The sequence below is a fragment of the Capricornis sumatraensis genome, chromosome 7 (genome assembly GCF_032405125.1).
Source record: "Capricornis sumatraensis isolate serow.1 chromosome 7, serow.2, whole genome shotgun sequence".
NCBI lineage: Eukaryota > Metazoa > Chordata > Mammalia > Artiodactyla > Bovidae > Capricornis > Capricornis sumatraensis.
In genome coordinates this window covers 55,895,366-55,910,970 of record NC_091075.1, presented here as the reverse complement: position 1 = coordinate 55,910,970, position 15,605 = coordinate 55,895,366, and positions in this window count along the sequence as shown.

The window sequence follows — 15,605 nt, the reverse complement described above, 5'->3', positions numbered from 1 at the left end:
CTGGATTCCTTTTCTTTCTTTGTCTTCTGATTGCTGCAGCTAGGACTTCCAAAACTATGTGAATAATAGTGGTGAAAACTGACACCTTGTCTTGTTCCTGATCTTAGGGAGAATGCTTTCAGTTTTCACAATTGAGAGTAATGTTTGCTGTAGGCTTATCATATATGGCCTTTACTATGTTGAGGTAGGTTTCTTCTATGCCCATTTTTTGAAGAGTTTTAATCATAAATTGGTAGTGAATTTTGTCAAAGGCTTTTTCTGTATCTATTGAGATTATCATATGGTTTTTATCTTTCAGTTTGTTAATATGGTGTATCACATTGATTGGTGTGTATTGAAGAATCCCTGCATTCCTGGAATAAACCCAGTTTGATCATGGTGTATGAGCTTTCTGATGTGTTGGTGAGTTCTGTTTGCTAAAATTTGTTGACGATTTTTTGTATCTATGTTCCTCAGTGATATTGGCCTGTAGTTTTCTTTTTTTGCGTGTTGTTTTTGTCTGATTTTGATATCAGGGTGATGGTGGCAAAGGAGAATGAGTTTGGAAGTGTTCCTTCCTCTGCAATTTTTTGAAAGAGTTTTAGAAGGATAGGTATTAGCTCTTCTCTAAATGTTTGATAGAATTCTCCTGTGAACCCATCTGGTCCTGGTAGATTTTTTATCACAGCTTCAATTTCAATGCTTGCAATTGAGTTGTTCAAAATTTCTGTTTTTTCCTGGTTCAGTCTTAGAAGATTGAACTTTTCTAAGAATCTGTCCATTTCTTCCAGGTTATCCATTTTATTGCCATATAGTTGTTCATAATTGTCTCTTATAATCCTTTATATTTCTGCATTGTTTTCTGTAACCTCTCCTTTTTCATTTCTAATTTTGTTGATTTGATCCTTTTCTCTTTTGTTCTTGATGAATCTGGTTAAAAGTTTGTCAGTTTTGCTTATCTTTTCAAAGAATCAGCTTTTAGTTTTATTAATCTTTACTATTGTTTCTTTCATTTTTTTTCCATTTATTTCTGCTCAAATTTTTATGATGTCTTTCTTTCTATTAATTTTGGAGTTTCTGTTCTTCTTTTTCCAGTTGTTTTAAGTTTAAAGTTAGGTTGTATATCTGATGTTTTTCTTATTTCTTGAGGTAGGATTGTATTGCTATAAAATTCCCTCTTAGAACTGCTTTTGCTGCAGTCCATAGGTTTTGAGTTCTTGTGTTTTCATTGTCATTTATTTCTAGAATTTTTTGATTTCCCTTTTGATTTCTTCAGTAACCTGTTGATTATTTAGAAATGTGTTGTTTAATCTCCATGTGTTTGTGTTTCTTACAGTTTTTTTTATTGTAATTTATATCTAGTCTCTTTGTTGTAGTATTGTGGCCAGAGAAGATGCTTGATATGATTTCAATTTTCTTTAATTTACTGAGCTTTGATTTGTGACCCAAATTGTGTTCTATCCTGAAGAATGTTCCATGTGCACTTAAGAAGAAGGTGTATGTATTTGGGTAGAATGTCCTGAGGGTATCAATGAGATCTATCTCATCTAATGTGTCATTTAAGATTTGTGTTTTCTTATCAATGTTCTGTTTTGATGATCTGTCCATTGGTGTGAGTATGGTATTAAAGTCTCCTACTATTATTGTGGTACTGCCAATTTCTCCTTTCATGTCTGTTAGTTCTGGTCTTACATATTGAGGTGCTCCTATGTTGGGTGCATAGATATTTACAATTGTTATGTCTTCCTCTTGGATCAGTCCCTTGATCATTATGTAGTGTCCTTCCTTGTCTCTTGTAATATTCTTTATTTTCAGGTCTATCTTGTCTGATATGAAGATTGCTACTCAAGTTTTATTTTGCTTCCCATTTGCATGGAACATATTTTTCCATCCTCTTACTTTCAGTCTATATGTGTCTTTAAGTCTGAAGTGGATTTCTTGTAGATAGCATATATATGGGTCTTATTTTTGTATCCATTCAGCCAATCTGTGTCTTTTAATTGGAGCATTTAATTCATTCACATTTAAAGTAATTATTGATGTATATGTTCCTATTGCCATTTCCTTAATTGTTTGGGGTTGATTTTGTAGATCTTTTTTCTTTTCCTGTGTTTCTTGACTATATAACTTAGTTAACATTTGTTATAAAGCTGGTTTGGTAGTACTGAATTCTCTTAACTTTTGCTTGTCTGAAAAGCTTTTTATTTCTCCATCAATTTTGAATGAGATCCTTGCTGTGTACAGTAATCTTGGTTGTAGATTTTCCCCTTTCAGTGCTTTAAATATATCCTGTCATTCCCTTCTGGCCTGCAGAGTTTCTGCTGAAAGATCAGCTGTGTTACTTGTTGCTTCTCCCTTGCTGCTTTTAACATTCTTTCTTTATATTTAGTGTCTGTTTGACTACTGTGTGTCTTGATGTGTTTCTCTTTGGGTTTATCCTGTATGGGACTTGTTATGCTTCTTATACCTGATTAACTACTTTCTTTTTCATGTTGGGGAAATTTTCAACTATAATCTCTTCAAAAATTTTCTCATACACTTTCTTTTTCCTGTCTTCTTCTGGGACCCCTATAATTCAAATATTGGTGCATTTCATATTGTCCCAGAGGTCTCTGAGACTACGCCAGTTCTTTTCATTCTTTTTGCTATATTCTACTCTTCAGAAGTTATTTCCACCATTTTATCTTCCAGCTCACTGATTCACTCTTCTGCTTCAGATATTCTGTTATTGATTTCTTCCAGAGTATTTTTAATTTCAGTAATCATGTTGTTTGTCTCTGTGTGTTTATTCTTTACTCAATTAACACAGGTTTGTTAATTGATTCTTGCAATTTCCCCATTTGTTTTCAAGGTTTTTGATCATCTTTACTATCATTATTCTGAATTCTTTTTCAGGTAGCTTGCCTATTTACTCTTCATTTATTTGTACTTCTGTATTTCTAGTTTATTCCTTCCTTTGTGTAGTATTGTTCTGCCTTTTCATTATTATTATTTAACTTATTGTTTTTGAAGTCTCCTTTTCCCAGTCTTCAAGGTTACATTCTTTCTTCCTTTTGGTTTCTGTCTTCCCAAGGTTGGCCCAGTGGTTTGTATAAGCTTCATATAGGATGAGATTTTTGCTCAGATTTGTTTGTTTGTTTCTCCTCTGATGGGCAAGGCTGAGTGTGGTGGTAATCCTGTGTGCTGATGATTGGGTCTGTAATTTTGTTGTTGTTGTTGTTCATTGTTTAAATGAAGCATCCTGCATTAGGTGCTACTGGTGTTTGGGTGATGCCAGGACTTGCATTCAAGCGGTTTCCTTTGTGTGAGTTCTCACTCTTTGATACTCCCTAGTGTTAGTTCTCTGGTAGTCTAGGTCTTGGAGTCAGTGCTCCCACTCCAAAGGCTCAGGGCTTGATCTCGGGTCAGGAATGAAGATTCCACAAGTGGTTTGTTATGGCATTAAGTGAGATTAAAAGAAATATCAAAAAAAATGAGAAACCAAAGACAAACCCCAGACAAATGGCAGTTACAAAATTAGGCAAATAATAATTAAAATAATGGAATATACCCATGTACATATACACTCATGAGCAACATCAAAACAGTCCAACAAAAATAAAGTATAACAGATTGACCTGGAGAACAAAGGAAATAAAAAATTATATTTAGCAGTTAAGAAGAAAACTAACTAAAACATAAAGTGGGAAACAAAACTAAAGCAAGGTGGCAAGTGGGGAATAAAGCAACAAAAATAAAACTAACAAATAAGTTGAGAGGAAAGGAAAGAAAGAATATATACACAAAGTTAAATAGAGGTAGATAAAGAAGATTTATATACATAAAAGATTAATTGCAAGGGTAAAAGAACAGTAGGAAAGCAACAAATGAATAAATATAGAAAAAATATAATAGGTTTTTTAAAATTTTAAAGTTAACATTATAAAGAAGAGATAAGAAAGAAAAAAAAAAAAAAACAGAAGAAGAAGGGAAAAAGGAAAACTCCACAGAACTGCAGAAGTCCAATGTAGAGGCAGAGGTTTATAACAACAATAAAATGTGTACTGAATATAAAAATACACCCATAAACAAAATCAAAACAGTCCAACTGAAATAAAGGACAAAGTTGACCCAGTGAACAAAGGAAACAAAAAATTATGTCTACCAGAACAAAGCTAACTAAACACAAACTGGAAAATAGAACAGAATTCCCCAAGGTGACAATTAGAGAATAAAGAATGAAAATAAAATTAACAAATATGTTGAGAAGAAAGGAAAGAAAGAATAGATATGCAAATTTAAATAAAGGTAGATAAAGAAGATTTATATACATTAAAAATTAACTGTAAGGGGAAAAGAACAGTAGGGAAAGCAAGCAAAAGAATAAATGTAGAAAAATAATAATATGTTAAAAAAAATTAAAACTTTAAAAAAAAGGAGAGAAAGGGAAAAAAAAAAAAAGGAAACTTCCCAAAACTGCAAAAACCCAACATAAAGGCAGGGGTTTATAACAACAATAAAAAATGTGACAGAAAAAAAAAGAAAAAAGCTCAAAAGCTTAATTAGATTTCATAGTGCCAATAAAATCAACAATTACTATAGAGGGGGAGTAAAAGGAAAAAAAAAAAAAAAGAAAAGAAAATGAATCCCAAAGAATCTACATAGCAAGTCAAAACATAAGAATAATAAATGTTTTTCTTGAGTCACTGGTGTCACTGTCCTTTCTGTCACTGGGGATCACAGTTCATCTCACCTCCCTAGGATGCCCTACAACACTGTGATGCTCTCTGGAGATGTTGTGGCAGCAGCTCAGATTCTAATCTTGTCCTACTCCTCTGTGTTCTTGTTGCCAATGTACACAGCTATCTGAACTAGTGTGTTTTCTTTTGCGGGAGCTCTCAATGACTTTTTATATATTCCATAGACACGGAGTCTGCCTAGTTGACCTTGTTGATTTAATCTGCAGCTTGTACAGCCAGTGGGAAGGTTTTGGGTCTTCTTCCTTAATCAGACTATCCCTGGGTTTCAATTGTGGTTTTATTTCCACCTCTGCATGTGGGTCATCCACTGAGATTTGCCTCTGTGAGGGCCAAGTTTGGAGGTGGTGCAGCTGCTTGGGTTGCATGGGTTCTGGCAGTACCAGGTACTCAGGGGAATTGGCAGCTAGGGCAGCAGGAAATATAGTGCTCTAAAAGTATATGGCAACCAGTATTGGCCAATACACTCCAGTATTCTTGCCTGGAGAAACCCCTCCCTTACAGAGAAGCCTGGCAGGCCAGTCTGCAGGATTGTAAAGACTCGTACACTATGGAAGAAACACTGCATGCCTAGATGCAAGACTTTTTTCACTTGTGGCAGCTCTGCCTCAGTGAGAGTTGAGCATGAGGGTAGTGCAGCTGCTTGGCTTGCAGGGACCCTGGTCGGTGCCAAGTGTGCAGGGACACTGACTGCCTCCATCACAGGAGTTATGACCCTATCAGAGTCTTTGTTAAACCTATTGTAGCTGGCAATCAAAAGGCCTTTTTGGCCAGTCTTTCTCTGCCCATTCAGGCATTTAGAGGGCTCCCTTGCCTGGGGTCCTTCTCCGTTGTTTGGTAGGTCAGGCACTTAAAGGGGCACCCTGGATGGGGTCCTACTTTGTATTTCAGTGCATCAGGTGTTTGATGGGCCAGCCTCTCAATTGTTCAGTTGCCGATGCTGCCATGTGGAGAGAGAGGGTATGGTGATGGCTCCACTCCCTACCTGTCACTCTGCAGTATTGTCTGGCTGCCTCTCTTTCCTGCATTCCACTCCTACTAACAATCTTGTTTTTCGTCCTAGTTCCGTCATCCTAACGAGTTTTGCATGGTTCCATATATTCTTTTCCTCTGGTCAGGTACTCCTGTCCACTCTCCACTGGTGTTCTCCATGCACTTCTGTGTCTGAAGATGTATTCCTGATGTATCTGTGAAAAGAGATGTACTCCACATCCACCTACTCCTCTGCCACCTTGTTCTTCTACCTGGTGATGTCCATGTTTAAAGCCATCTCTTGGGTTCTTGGAAAGAGTGTTTGCTAAGACCAGCATGTTCTCTTGATAAAGCTCTGTTAGCTTTTGCCCTGCTTCATTCTGTACTCTAAGGCCAAATTTGCCTGTTACTCCAGGTGTTTCTTGACTTCCTACTTTTGCATTTCAGTCCCCTATAATGAAAAGGACATTGTTTTGGATGTTAGTTCTAGAAGGTCTTGTAGGTCTTCATAAAACCGTTCAAATTCAGCTTCTTCAGCCTTACTAGTCAGGGCATAGACTTGGATTGTTGTGACATTGAATGGTTTGTCTTGGAAACAAACAGAGATCATTTTGGCATTTTGAGATTGCATCCAAGTATTGCATTTTGGTCTCTTTTGTTGACCATGAAGGCTACTCCATTTCTTCTAAGGGATTCTTGCCCACAATAGTAGATATAATGGTCATCTGAGTCAATTTGTCCATTCTAGTCCATTTTAATTTGCTGATTCCTAAAATGTCGATGTTCACTCTTGCCATCTCCTGTTTGACCACTTCCAATTTGCCTTTTTTTTAATGGTCCTAACATTCCAGGTTCCTATGCAACAGTGGAAACAGTGTCAGTCTTTATTTTTTGGGACTCCAAAATCACTGCAGATGGTGGTTTCAGCCATGAAATTAAAAGACACTTACTCCTTGGAAGGAAAGTATGATCAACCTAGAGAGCATATTTAAAAGCAGAGACATTATTTTGCCAACAAAGGTCCATCTAGTCAAGGCTAGGGTTTTTCCAATGGTCATGTATGGATGTGAGAGTTGGACTGTGAAGAAAGCTGAGCACCGAAGAATTGATGCTTTTGAACTGTGGTGTTGGAGAAGACTCTTGAAAGTCCCTTGGACTGCAAGGTGATCCAACCAGTCCATCCTAAAGGAGATCATTCCTGGGTGTTCATGGGAAGGACTGATACTGAAGCTGAAATTCCAATACTTTGGCCACCTCATGCGAAGGGTTAACTCATTGGAAAAGACTCTGATGCTTGGAGGGATTGGGGGCAGGAATAGAAGGGGATAACAGAGGATGAGGTGGCTGGATGGCATCACCAACTCGATGGACATGAGTTTGGGTGAACTCCGGGAGTTGGTGATGGACAGGGAGGCCTGGTTTGCTGCGATTCATGGGGTCGCAAAGAGTCAGACATGACTGAGCAACTGAACTGAACTGAAATGAACTGATGGACCTAACATTCCAGGTTCCTATGCAATATTGCCCTTTGCAGCATCAAACTTGCTTCTATCATCAATCCCATCTACAACTGGGTGTTGTTTTTGTTTTGGCTCCATTCCTTCATTCTTTCTGGAGTTATTTCTCCACTGATCTCCAGTAGCATATTGAGCACCTACCGACCTGGGGAGTTCATCTTTCAGTGTCCTATGTTTTTGTATTTTCACACTTTTCATGGTTATTACAGTAACCATTATATTACAGTATAATTGTTATTACAGTTAATCAAAAGAATATCTTGTTTGTAAAGGTCTTACTAGAACCACTCCCACAATTTACATTTTGAAATGGCAAGATTAGAGCTAACAATAGAAAGATCTTTCCAGACTCACTCCCTTAATACACATTTTAAGATACCAGGATTAGTCAGAAGGTTCTCAAGAAGGAGATACATGTTCTCAAGAAGGACACATTCTTGTCATATAATCCTTAGTACAGAGTTTAAACTGACTTGCTTTGTTCTGTATTCATCAGCTCTGGGCTTAAAAAAAAAAAAAAAAAAGTGTGACTAAGAATGTAAGGGGAAAAAAAAAAAAAAAAGTTTGTCCTTTGCTCCTTGAGAACTCCCTTAGAAAGCATCACTACGAACAAAGCTAGTGGAGGTGATGGAATTCCAATTGAGCTGTTTCAAATCCTGAAAGATGATGCTGTGAAAGTGCTGCACTCAATATGCCAGCAAATTTGGAAAACTCAGCAGTGGCCACAGGCCTGGAAAAGGTCAGTTTTCATTCCAATTCCAAAGAAAGGCAATGCCAAAGAATGCTCAGACTACCTCACAATTGCACTCATTTCACATGCTAGTAAAGTAATGCTCAAAATTCTCCAAGCCAGGCTTCAGCAATATTTGAACCGTGAACTCCCTGACGTTCAAACTGGTTTTAGAAAAGGCAGAGGAACCAGAGATCAAATTGCCAGCATCCGCTGGATCATGGAAAAAGCAAGAGTTCCAGAAAAACATCTGTTTCTGCTTTATTGACTATGCCAAAGCCTTTGACTGTGTGGATCACAAGAAACTGTGGAAAATTCTGAAAGAGATGGGAATACCAGATCACCTGACCTGCCTCTTGAGAAATCTGTACTCAGGTCAAGAAGCAACAGTTAGAACTGGATATGGAACAACAGGCTGGTTCCAAATAGGAAAGGAGTATGTCAAGGCTGTATATTGTCACCCTGCTTATTTAACTTATATTCAGAATACATCGTGAGAAATGCTGGACTGGAAGAAACACAAGCTGGAATCAAGATTGCTGGGAGAAATATTAATAACCTCAGATATGGAGATGACACCACCCTTATGGCAGAAAGTGAAGAGGAACTGAAAAGCCTCTTGATGAAAGTGAAAGAGGAGAGTGAACAAGTTGGCTTAAAGCTCAACATTCAGAAAACGAAGATCATGGCATCCGGTCCCATCACTTCATGAGAAATAGATGGGGAAACAGTGGAAATGGTGTCAGACTTTATTTTTTTCGGGTCCAGAATCACTGCAGATGGTGACTGCAGCCATGAAATTAAACGACGCTTACTCCTTGGAGGAAAAGTTATGACCAACCTAGATAGCATATTCAAAAGCAGAGACATTACTTTGCCAACAAAGGTCCATCTAGTCAAGGCTATGGTTTTTCCTGTGGTCATGTATGGATGTGAGAGTTGGTCTGAGAAGAAGGCTGAGCGCCGAAGAATTGATGCTTTTGAAATGTGGTGTTGAAGAAGACTCTTGAAAGTCCCTTGGACTGCAAGGAGATCCAAGCAGTCCATTCTGAAGGAGATCAGTCCTGGGATATCTTTGGAAGGAATGATGCTGAAGCTGAAACTCCAGTACTTTGGCCACCTCATGAGAAGGGTTGGCTCATTGGAAAAACTCTGATGCTGGGAGAGATTGGGGGCAGGAGGAGAAGGGGACGACAGAGGATGAGATGGTTGGATGGCATCACTGACTCGATAAACGTGAGTCTGAGTGAACTCCGGGAGATGGTGATGAACAGGGAGGCCTGGTGTGTTGTGATTCATGGGGTCGCAAAGAGTCGGACATGACTGAGCGACTGAACTGAACTGAACTGAGACCCCTGTCTCCTCCTTGAGAGACCCAGACTCCTCTCTCCTCAGCCTCTGGGGACCACAGATTGTTATCAACCAGCCTAGAAATTGGCTCTCTAATTCCCTTTTTCTTTTAGGAGAATTATGTTGCCAAGGGAAAGAGGCATCGTTTTCATTTCATAACTACTTCCTGCTGTTGAGGGGTGTTGTCCCTAAATTGTTGAGGCACCATACTCTCCTAACCCTCATATTGAGGGTCTCTGATTCAGGGGCCCCAAGTAATAGTTGGAGAAGATTATGGTGAAGGAGGAAACAGAACAGCCTCTATCTTGATAGCAGAACTCCATCTTGGGCTGGACTGTGGACTTTGAGCCATATGCCTCATATCTATGGAAAGGACATACCAACTGGAAAACCAGGCCCTTGGAAGGAAAAGCCCCAGGGCTCTCTGTTGCCTTAGAGAATACCCTAATTATCTGTGTAGCTGAATAGAATCATACATTCTATTATGCTTATTGGGGTATGACCACAGGCTTATTGATAATTGTCCACTGTTAACTACCTGGGTTTAAGGCATATGAATCATGGATTAACTTTGATTATATCTTTCTTTTTCCTTTGTTCAGACTAGTTTCAGGGAACCTTATACACTTAGGGTATATAAGGTTTTCACAGAAACTGGTCGGGGTCCTTGGCTAAGAGGAGACTCTGCCTTGGGCCTGCCAGTGTAATAAACTGCACTCCACTGTCTGCATTGTCCTTCTGAGTGAGTTTGTTTCCCAGAAAGCACGGCTACAACAGTGGCACTCTCTGTTCCCCTTCTGATGTCTATGTCAGAAGCTTTCTCTGTACTTTTTTATACTTTAATAAAACTCTGCTACACAAAAGCTCTTGAATGATCAAGCCTAGTCCCTGGTCCCAAAGCTAAATCTTCTTCAGAGATCATGAATCCGACATCATGACATTAAGTAAGTAAGCTGTCACCATGCCCAAAATATTATCCTCCAGGCATTAATTGCTTTTAAACTTTGAGTGCAAATCTCATGAGATGTGGAGATTTTAGGTTATTTTGAGTCCAATGCTGCTGCTGCGAAGTCATTTCAGTCGTGTCTGACTCCGTGTGACCCCATAGACAGCCCACCAGGCTTCTCTGTCCCTGAGATTCTCCAGGCAAGAACACTGGAGTGGGTTACCATTTCCTTCTCCAATGCATGAAAGTGAAAAGTGAAAGTGAAGTCTCTCAGTCATGTCTCACTCTTAGTGACCCCATGGACTCTAGCCTACTAGGTTACTCTGTCCATAGGATTCTCCAGGCAAGAACACTTCTCCTTCTCCAAAGGAGTCTTCTCAAATAGTCTTCTTTCTAGACTATTTGAGTCTAATGCTTCCTTAGAATATATTGAAAAGCTCTCAAATATGTTTCTTTACATTTTTTTTTACACAGAAATTCCAAGGGTTATAAAACAGTAAATAAGTATTGTAAAATTTTCAATAACTAATCTTTCAGTATGTAACATATGGAAATGTATATTGCAGAGGGATTTATTAATATGTCTGTCATACTATTGGGTTATAATAAATAAGTAACAGAATAATGGAATTATTTACCAATATTCATTCTTAAAATTTGAACTCTTTCAAAAAGTGTGCTCTTACAAACATTATTTTATGAACATCTTTGCTTGACATATTCACATACTTAAACACATAGTTTCATAAGGATATTTCTCCATAGTAGATTTTCATTGTTAAACAGCAGTAAGTTCTCTTCTGAATTGAGTTAGCTGCCGCTACATCAAAGACCATAAAGCTATAATGACTTTCATAGTCTATATCCAAATAACCTTTCAGAAATATTGTACCACTTCCTCCCATCATAAGAAAACAAACCAAAAAAGAGTATGTATTTTCTCTAAACCCTTGCTTCATCAGTGATGTTACTGGTGCCCTATTGGATTTTCATTGAGTCTGTCAGATGCTTACATCATCCACTGCTAAGTTAGCTACTAAGTTCTCTTAACCATCACCTTCTCTGGAGAAATGATGGAGCTGGACAGGAGTTGTTCACCCCCCAAAAAACGATTACACTCTTTCTAGGGTAATCAGACCACTGACTGACTGAACCGAGAGCATGTTTAAAAAATAGCTTCAGTTCTCTTGTTTTATGGTGAAAGAATCTGTCTGAATATAGAAGATGTGGGTTCTATCTCTGCCTCAGGAAGATCCCCTGAAATAGGAAACGACACCCACTCCAGCATTCTTGCATGGAAAACCCGACAGAAGAACCTGGTGGGCTACAGTCCATGGGGTTGCAAAAAGTTGGACATGACTTGGCAACTAAACAAGTCTGTAGCACAGTTTGTGCAGCAGAGCTTCTCTTGAAACCAGGCTGAAGCTGCTAGTTTTCAGCCGAGATCACTTACTTTCTGAGTTTTCTTTTGTTCTGCTCTGCTTCCCTTAAATCCCCCTCTTATGAGAGAATGTCCTTAACAAATCATTGCTTTCAACAACTTCTGCCTCGAGCTCTGAGAACAACAACTTCTGTCAACCTGTCAATGTAAGTTCAGATAGCTATTGCCAGGAAGAGTGCTAAGAAGTAGCCTCCAACAATAGAATTCTGGAAATGGACCACTCAACGTCTATATGGCAATTAAGACCCAACGACTAACAGTTGGTAGATTTTCAGTAGTCCTTGGAAAGCGGTAGTAGTGGGACTTCTAACATTTTTACCTGTGGTGAATGGAGATGGGAAACAGTGATGATATAATCTGGAACAGTGTTATTAACATTTAACAGTTAAAGGGAAATAGTAAACAAAACATCTAGTAAATTGGGTGGCTATTGTCAATTAACACTGATGCATGAAGCAGTCCATTAATAACGAGGCAAATTCAAGATCCAGACAAAATTTAAGGAAGCCCTCATCTGTAGACTGAATCAAAGACCTAAGTGTAAGTGAGTGAGAGCATAACTTCAAATACAGCTGACTTCTCAGAAGAGGGAAGTTTCCAAAGCCAAAGTCAGAGCCCTTATAGGGAAGAGGTGAGATATTTAAATAGATGGCATTGAACATTTCAAATATGATTGACCCTATTGACTCCATCACTCCCAGTTATCTACATGGGTAAATTGAGTTCCCTGTTCCTAGATGGGAATGGCAAACCACTTCAGTATTCTTGCCTTGTGAATACCATGAACAGTATGAAAAGGTGAAAAGATAGGACACTGAAAGATGAACTCTGCAGGTTGGTAGGTATCCAATATGCTACTGAAGATCAGTGGAGAAATAACTCCAGAAAGAATAAAAAGACAGAGCCAAAGCAAAAACAACACCCAGTTGTGGATGTGACTGGTGATGAAAGTAACGTCTAATGCTGCAAAGAGCAATATTGCATAGGAATCTGGAATGTTAGGTCTATTAAAAAAGGCAAATTGGAAGTGGTCAAACAGGAGATGGCAAGAGTGAACATTGACATTTTAAGAATCAGCAAATTAAAATGGACTGGAAAGGACAACTTTAACTCAGATGACCATTATATCTACTATTGTGGGCAAGAATCCCTTAGAAGAAATGGAGTAGCTTTCATGGTCAACAAAAGAGACCAAAATGCAATATTTGGATGCAATCTCAAAATGCCAAAATGGTCTCTGTTTGTTTCCAAGGCAAACCATTCAGTGTCACAGCAATCCAAGTCTATGCTCTGACCAGTAAGGCTGAAGAAGCTGAAGTTGAACGGTTCTATGAAGACCTACAAGACCTTCTAGAATTAAAACCCCAAAAATATGTCCTTTTTATTATAGGGGACTGTAAAGAAAAAGTAGAAATTCAAAAAATACCTGGCTGCTACTGCTACTGCTAAGTCGCTTCAGTCGTGTCCAACTCTGTGTGACCCCATAGACAGCAGCCTGCCTGGCTCCCCCATGCCTGGGATTCTCCAGGCAAGAATACTGGAGTGGGTTGCCATTTCCGTCTCCAATGCATGAAAGTGAAAAGTGAATGTGAAGTGGCTCAGTCGTGTCCGACTCTTAGCGACCCCATGGACTGCAGCCCACAAGGCTTCTCCATCTATGGGATTTTCCAGGCAAGAGTATTGGAGTGGGATGCTATTGCCTTCTCCAAAAAATACTTGGAGTAAAAGGCAAATTTGGCCTTAGAGTACAGAATGAAGCAGGACAAGGCTGATAGAGTTTGGGGAAGAGAATGCACTGGTCATAGCAAACATCCTCTTCCAATGACACAAGAGAACACTCTACACATGGACATCACCAGATAGTCAATACTGAAATCAGATTGATTATATTCTTTGCAGCCAAAGATGGAGAAGCTCTATACAGTCAGCAAAAAGAAGACTGGGAGCTGACTGTGGCTCAGATCATGAATTCCTTATTGCCAAAGTCAGACTTAAATTGAAGAAAGTAGGGAAACCTACTAGACCACTCAGGTATGACCTAAATCAAATCCCTTACAATTATACAGTGGAAGTGAGAAATACATTCAAGGGATTAGATCTGCTAGAGAGAGTACCTGAAGAACTATGGATGGAAACTCATGACATTGTACAGGAGGCAGTGATCAAGACCATCCCCAAGAAAAAGGAGTGCAAAAAAGCAAAATGGTTGTCTAAGGAGGACTTATCAATAGCTGAGAAGGGAAGAGAAGTGAAACGCAAAGGAGAAAAGGAAAGATATACCCATTTCAATGCAGAGATTCAAAGAACAGCAAGGAGAGATAAGAAAACATTCCTCAGTGATCAATGCAAAGAAATAGAGGGAAACAATATAATGGGAAAGACGAAAGATCTCTTCATGAAAATTAGAGATACCAAGAGAACTTTTCATGCAAAGATGGGCACAATAAAGGACAAAAATCGTATGGACCTAACAGAAGCAGAAGAGATTAAGAGGTGGCAAGAATACATAGAAGAACTCTACAAAAAAGATCTTCATGACCCAGATAATCTCGATGGTGTGATCACTCACTTAGAGCCAAACATCCTGGAACACAAGATCAAGTGGGCCTCAGGAAGCATCACTACAAACAAAGCTAGTGGAGGTGATGAAATTCCAGTTGAGCTCTTTCAAATCCTAAAAGATGATGCTGTGAAAGTGCTACACTCAATATGCCAGCAAATTTGGAAAACTCAGCAGTGGCCACAGGCCTGGAAAAGGTCAGTTTTCATTCCAATTCCAAAATAAAGGCAATGCCAAAGAATTCTCAAACTGCTGCACAATTGCACTCATCTCTCACGCTAGTAAAGTAATGCTCAAAATTCTCCAAGCCAGGCTTCAACAGTACGTGTACCATGAACTTCCAGATGTTCAAGCTGGTTTTAGAAAAGGCAGAGGAACCAGAGATCAAATTGCCATATCCATTGGATTATTGAAAAAACAAGAGAGTTCCAGAAAAACAAATGCTTCTGCTTCATTGACTACATGAAAGCCTTTGACTTTGACTGTGTGGATCACAACAAACTGAGGAAAATTCTTACAGAGATGGAAACTCTTACCACCTGACCTGCCTCCTGAGAAATCTGTATGCAGGTCAGGAAGCAACAGTTAGAACTGGACATGGAGCAACAGATTGGTTGCAAATAGGAAAAGGAGTACATCAAGGCTGTATATTGTCATCCTGCTTATTTAACTTATATGCAGAGTACAGCATGAGAAATGCTGAACTGGATGAAGCATAAGCTTGAAACAAGATTGCTGGGAGATATGCAGATATTCAGATACCTCAAATATGTAGATGACATCACACTTATGGCAGAATGTGAAGAAAAACTAAAAAGCCTCTTGATGAATGTCAAAGAGGAGAGTGAAAAGGTTGGCTCAAAGCTCAATAATCAGAAAACTAAGATTATGGCATCTAGTCCAATTACTTCATGGCAAATAGATAGGGAAATGGTGGAAACAGTGAGAGACTTTATTATTTTGGGCTCCAAAATCACTGGAGATGGTGAATGGAGCCATAAAATTGAAAGATCCTTACTCCTTGGAAGAAAAGTTATGACCAGCCTAGATAGCATATTAAAAAGTGGAGCATTACTTTGTGAACAAAGGTCCATCTAGTCACAGTTATGGTTTTTCCAGTAGTCATTTATATATGTGGTGGTTCGACTATAAAGAAAGTTGAGTGCCAAAGAATTGATGCTTTTGAACTGCGGTGTTGGAGAAGACTATCAAGAGTCACTTTGACTGCAAGGAGATCCAATCAGTCCATTCTGATAGAAATCAGTCCGAGTATTCATTGAAAGGACTGATGCTGCAGCTGAAACTCCAGTTTTTTGCCACCTGGTGCAAAGAACTGACTCATTTGAACAGACCCTAATGCTGGGAAAGATTGAG